We start from the raw sequence: 6,193 nt of genomic DNA on the forward strand, positions 1-6,193 counted from the left end.
TTGAGAGAGACAGTAAGCATGGTGCTGTGTCAGCGCTTGTTGGGGTTGATGGCTGCTGCCTCTTCCTTTGGGCCTTCTCCACCAAAGGCCTTTCCAGGCCTGGTTCAACTCGTTTGCGCTTTACACGCAACGAGACAGACATTTCAGGCTGGTGATATCCCAGTCCTGCTGGAGAATCCTGTGCTGGTGAAGGATCCCCTCTAACCTTCGTCAGGGGACAACCATGGGTCCCATCTTCCGGAGGGAAGTAATCACCACAGACTCCTCCAACGACGGCTGGGGCACAGTCTGGAACGGTGTGGGGACTCGGGGAGTGTAGACGGGGTCTTGGGCCTCAGCCCACATCGATGTCCTGGAACTCAGGGCAGTAGATCTCACCCTACAGCACTTTCTTTCTTCTGGTGATCCAGAACAAACACGTGCTGGTGCGGTCAGACAACACAGCAGATCTCCTCTCTCAGGCCCAGGTCAATCTGTGGCACCCGAACCCCCAGCTGATGCAACTATGGGTCTGGCCGCTGAACGGGAACGCCTGTCAGCTCTAGGGCTGTCATCGGCAGTTATTGCCACTATTCAGAGCGCGAGAGCTCCCTCTACAGGGTCGCAATACTCTTATAAGTGGCAGTTATTTCAGGACTGGTGTCTGGCCCAATTCCAGGACCCATTTACCTGCCCCATGACAGTTATCTTACAGTTTTTCCAGAAGCTATTAGATGGCAGTAGGTCCCCTTCCACATTGAAGGTGTACCTGGCAGCCATATCTGCTTGTCACACGCACATAGATGGGTTATCGCCTGGAAACCATTTCTTCCCAGGACATCTAGCCTCCCCTCGTGGTGCCTTGATTTGGTGCTGGAAGCCCTTACAAAAGCCTGATTTGAGCCACTCCACACTGAAGCTCATGTCCTTAAAGACGATGTTTTTGCTGGCTATTGCTTCAGCAAAACGGGTGAGTGAGCTGCATGCACTTTCAGTGCACCTTCTTGCACTCGTGTCTCTGGAGACGGCTGTAGAATCTCCATGCGACCAAACTCTGCATATTAGTGTATATCAACGTGATGTATCTTACAGACTTTCCTACTGTTTTGGACTTTGTCCAGTTGCTCCAATATGAAGTTAACATTTTTCTCTTTACCTGGATTTGAGCTTGCCTGGAGAACCCTAAGTGTTAGGGTTGAATAGCCTACCTCATTCCAAATCATGTTACAGTGTAACCTTTCTACTCTGCCTTTATAAATGCAGCATGGGTGGGACAGGCAGAGTCGAAGCGTCACGTGGTTTGATAGGAATGGGGAAGGTGGTTCAGTCCTGGCACTTGGGATTCTCCAGACAACCTCAATGTAAACTCAAATCCAGGTAATAGCAGATTTAGAGAACAATGTGAATTCATTGTTGAAGCAGTGGGACCCAGAGCCACTCCAGATGATTGCAAACTCGGCAAAATAGTAATGGAAATGTAACAAAGCAATTAAAATGACATCTGAGGCTACTTACTACTTGCAAGGTTTAAAAATAGGAGCAACCTGCGTAACCAGCTATTGGTTTTGCTGTGATTCCAGTATTCTAGTTATCTCACTGTCTCATAATACCAGCATGGCTTTAGAACCAGGATCCCCAGACTTCCAGGTCATCAGCAATAACCACTGTGCTGCAGTGAGTCACGCTTGGAGCTGAACTTGGACAGCAATCTCAAATTCAATCCACGGAATCTGTGCCTCAGGCCCTGTTAGCCCACCATGCTTGAGGGCCAGCCGCTGGAACAGGGCAATAAAGTGCGTCGCTCCGTGTTAAACCATAAAAATGAATTAAAATATTAAAAGTGTCAGCCGTACCTCATAAATAAGGAGCTGTATTCCTTTTGCGCAGTAAAAAAAAAGGTTATATTTCATGCTAGAATGAGCAGCCCTCTTTCATTGGCGACTGCCATGCTCCATATGGGGGGGGGGGGGGGGGGGGGGGGGTTGGGCTGCTAATTGTTTGTGAGATGAACTGCAAGCTTCCAATAGTATGCTTTATTGCAGCGAGACACAAGCACTGCATCCTTTGAGTTAGTGAAAACTGTATGCAGGTGTTTAAAAGGAATGCAACTTTCCAGGCACATTTGTGCATTCAGGAGCATTATTGTCAGGGTTTTGCAGGCCACTCAGAGGGAGATGATGCGCACCCCCTTTAGTATACTGTCAAAAACACTTTGATTGACTGAAGCCGCTGGCATTATTCAGAATGCCCTGCTGAATGAAACCTGAAGTACAAAAGGGTTTATTTAACATTTTTAAAGTTATTCACCAGCACACAATGCCTCCCAGTCCCTCACCTCTAACCACTAACCCACACTGCCTCCCTTCCAGTCCCTCATCTCCATCCAATGGATTGAAGAACTAAATTAGTCAGCATTGCTGGAGGTGGGGTATGTCCTGGGGGTAGGGGTGAGGGTATGAGATTGGGGGGTGCTGGATGGAGAGGATGGAGGAGGGGGTGGGTTGCACAGTGATGGTATGTGGATTGCAGTTAATTTACCTGCTCACCTGCCTCACAAATTACTAGCTGGGAACAGGAGCTTGCTTGACTGAGTTTCTTTTTCCCAGAGCAAGTAAGAGTTGAGTAAACAAATGATGGAATGATTAGTTACAGGAGGAGCTGCAGATGAGGGGAGCCGGGGATAGGGGGCAGTGGTCAGGGAATGCAGCAGACGTCTTCCTGGGATGAATGTGTAGTTCTGAACACAGCACCACAAAACCAGTGCCTCACTGTTTACAGGGCGGGGATCCTGGACAAATAACTGAAATCATTCCAGAAATAAATAGTACTTGTTTTGCACTTATGTCAGCTACAGAGGGCTAAAATGTGCAGTTTTCAAAGAAACACCTTTGTTTTTATTTTAAACTTTATCTTTGCACTTCCTGAGTCATTTAACCTCAGCGGTGTCTTCTGGTCATGGTACTGGCTGAACGCAAGTGAAGGGGAAGTAGCTTACTGGTAATTAACTGGAAAGAAGCCAGTGAAAGGGTGGGGACAATTTCACCCTCCAGTGACCAAGCAAGTTCAAGACATACCTTGCAAACAGAGATTTGGTTAATGTAGTGTTGGACCAGATATTACGTTTCAAAATTGAAATGCAAGTTTTCTAAAACTGCTCATTTGTTACGCATCTCAAGAGGTTATTCCCTCTCCTGCTCATTCGCGGTTAGTCCTCAGGACACAATATAGATTCAGTATATAACCACTATGTATCCTGCAGAGCTCTGCAGACATGTACATGTAGAGAATCATAGAGTGGATGGACTGCAGTGACTCACAAACCACAAGAACAAGGAACTGTTCTAGTTCTGCAGCCGTGTCATAGGATAGATTCTCTCATCTCTACACCAAATCGTCATATTTTCAAAAAGGAAAAGTGCTATGAGTCACTCAGACATTACACTGTGTTTGTTTCGATTTCCGCTTGTACCTGAGTACGAGACTTTGGAGGTCTTGACAGCTGGTGATTTTTAATTAGACTAATAAACAGTATCAAAGCTTCAAATCAGTTACCTCTCTTAGCTGATTTAACACATTTCATTCGGTGATTTTGAAGTAGGATTAAAGAGCACCCTGATGTGACAGTTGCCAATGTGTTCTCCTGGTTTGGATTCCCTTTCATGTTCTGTTTCAGGCCATGAGTCCCGGTGACTGTGTTAACACCCCCTGTGTGAGCATTGCCCAAAGCTATTGAACACTCAATAGTGCTAAATTTAGAAACACTAAAAGAAACGTAATATATTTAATGGCCAACGTTTCCCCTGGGACCATTGTACAGCTCTCTAACATGTCTAATCTATACATTTCTATTTGGAATTGCTGTTTTGTTATCTTCAGAAATGCCAATAACAATTTCGACTAAAAACACTGGATGTCTGGCTAAGTGTGACATATAGATGGACGCGTACAGAAGGACAGATATTCCCAGAATCTTTTATTCTCAGTGCTGTGATGTTAATATCAAGGTACACGACAACTGGGTGAGCGGTTTTCCAGAGATACGGAAAAAAATGTGAAGAGTGACAAACGTCAAAATGTACTCCCCTTCACACCGGATTTCAGCAGTGCATTAAAAATAACATATTTAATAGATCTAGTCGGTCAACAATAAGGAATGGTTAAGATGATTTAAATAGCATTTCATGAAGTTGCAATTTCAGGCGAGATTTTCATGTGCTACGGATGGAAAGATATACTCGTGAACCTGTCTGTGTGCATGAATGCCTGATGAGGCCTTTAGAGATTTACTTTCAAAAGCATTTCAGTCCTGTATCTCTATTGCAACGCATGCTGTTCCACGAGTTCAACATTCATCAGCACTTTTTAAGAGCAGCGCCCCTCGCTTGAACACTGACAGCTGGAAGGCGGGGGAGCGGCTCTGTTGACTCTCTCTGCCCGCTTTACAATGCAGTGCGGTGCCGGGGGTCTCTGCATGTGCAGGAAGCCTGTTATTACAGCAGTGGCTGTAACCGAGAGCAGTGCCGGACAGGTGTGTTGATTGATGACAGCCGTCCAGGTACAAGCTCCCAGGAGCTGCTGTATTTTGAAGTCTGAATCAGGAGGGATGGCGGTGACAGCTGATTGGATGACATTCATGAATTACAATACAGTGGTCTGGAAATATTTTTATAGAGCTGGGATTGAAGTATTCAAGCAAAGGCTGCTTTGCAAAAGTATTTAAAAAAAAAAGGAACATGTTCGCATTCGGCGTGTAACAGAATGTATAAATTACTTTAACAAAAAAAGTTGAAAAGGAACCTACATACTAATGATGTCTGTAATAAGTAACACTCATTCTACTGTACAGAAGTATTCTTACTTTAATGGGGAATTTGATGGGCTACCAGGATTATTTTACTCCTGAGTTCTTTTTTTCTGTAACATGGCACAAATGATGTTGTTTTCTAGCTAATTCAAAATAAAATAAGTATTTGTTAAAATTATGAACATTTGAACTTAAAAATAAAGGGTAACAATTGTTTTTGAAGATGATCTCCCTTATAATGAATGTGTTTTCATTTAAAAATACTAGTCCTGCTGATTTTCTGTGTTGTATCTGTTTAAATGTGTGAAAAATAAAATCTTGGTTTGCGATCATGGTTGTCATTTTCCAACTTTGAATGACCTCACACACATTTACTGTAGCAACTCCAGCACCTCAGTCTCCAGTGCAGCCTGAGATTAATAGGGGGTACACCATGACTGTTTATGGAGTACTGTAGTTATTCCATGAATGAGGATGGGGCCGCACATCCGGAGAGGACATTTCAATAAAAAAAGCATGTTTTAAACCTACATCAAACATCTGAATTCTGTCATTGTATTTAAATGAACGCAACATGAGATGCTGAAAAAAAAAAAAAAACTATATATATTGTTGAACAGGATAAAGTTATCCAGCACTAGGGGTCTCTCAGTTTATGTTTATCAGAAATTGAAACAAGAAATAGTCAAGTAAGACAAAGTTGTAAGTATTTCTTGGTTAAAGTCAGGGTCGCTATACTAGAATATGCGAGAAGTTAATTTCTGTGTTTAAAAAATGTGACTATATAACCAGCTGGACTGAATATACTGCATCTCATTACTTTACCAATATTTGTAAAGCATGTTGTTGCTCCAGTTGCTGAAATGAGATCTCGTGATAATGGCTCTCTATCAGAACACAGGTACATGCAGTCCTCTGAATGACTAAATGAGAGCTGACAGGAATGCATCCTTCGTCAGAGCTAGCGCACCACAACTCTAGATTATGTCAGGAGCCTTGTAGTGTGGTAGACTTCATTTAAAAGATTATAGTGAAGAAGACAAACATTTTTGCTCATTCATTCACCAGTTTCCATTCTGTCAGAGACGTGAGGCAGTGAGGGAATGTGATTAGATAGCAGACTGGTGTTAGCGCTGACAGAGAAAGGAACGTGCGGAAGTATTTAATGTCACCCAATCGAATCCTGAGGACAGAGCTTCTCTGTGCTTACCAGGGAGAATGTGTAAATCATGATGCTGTTGTGCTGCTTCGAATCTGGCATTTTGAGAATTTCTAATTTCGAGTAAATCAATTCCGAGGTGCTGCTCTGACTTCGAACCAAACGGCACGCTGCGATATGTTAATCCTGCCATTAATCACAATGATTCCATCAACACAATTTAGAGCTTTGAATCATATGGTTCGTTCAAC

This window comes from Polyodon spathula, chromosome 28 (assembly GCF_017654505.1).
Source record: "Polyodon spathula isolate WHYD16114869_AA chromosome 28, ASM1765450v1, whole genome shotgun sequence".
Taxonomy (NCBI): Eukaryota; Metazoa; Chordata; class Actinopteri; order Acipenseriformes; family Polyodontidae; genus Polyodon; species Polyodon spathula.